The sequence below is a fragment of the Gekko japonicus genome, unplaced genomic scaffold (assembly GCF_001447785.1).
Source record: "Gekko japonicus isolate JY-2015 unplaced genomic scaffold, Gekko_japonicus_V1.1 scaffold1748, whole genome shotgun sequence".
Lineage (NCBI taxonomy): Eukaryota > Metazoa > Chordata > Lepidosauria > Squamata > Gekkonidae > Gekko > Gekko japonicus.
This window is the reverse complement of record NW_015169832.1, coordinates 341,390-341,605: the sequence shown is the minus strand read 5'-3', so window position 1 is coordinate 341,605 and position 216 is coordinate 341,390.

Genomic DNA, 216 nt, shown 5'->3' with positions numbered 1-216 from the left:
GCTCCAGTATTTAAGTTCTGTAAATCCAGTTATAATACTGACGATGTGAAGTTTGAAATGTAACATTTGTTGTAGGAATTCTAATGGAGAAGACTGTAGTATAAAAAATGAAGTGAGACATACACACTGGGTTTTTCCCCTCTACTGAAGGATCTCTCTGTAGACCACATTGGTGGTTCTGCCCTCAGGTGCTAGGATCACCAAGCTGCTTGGTGA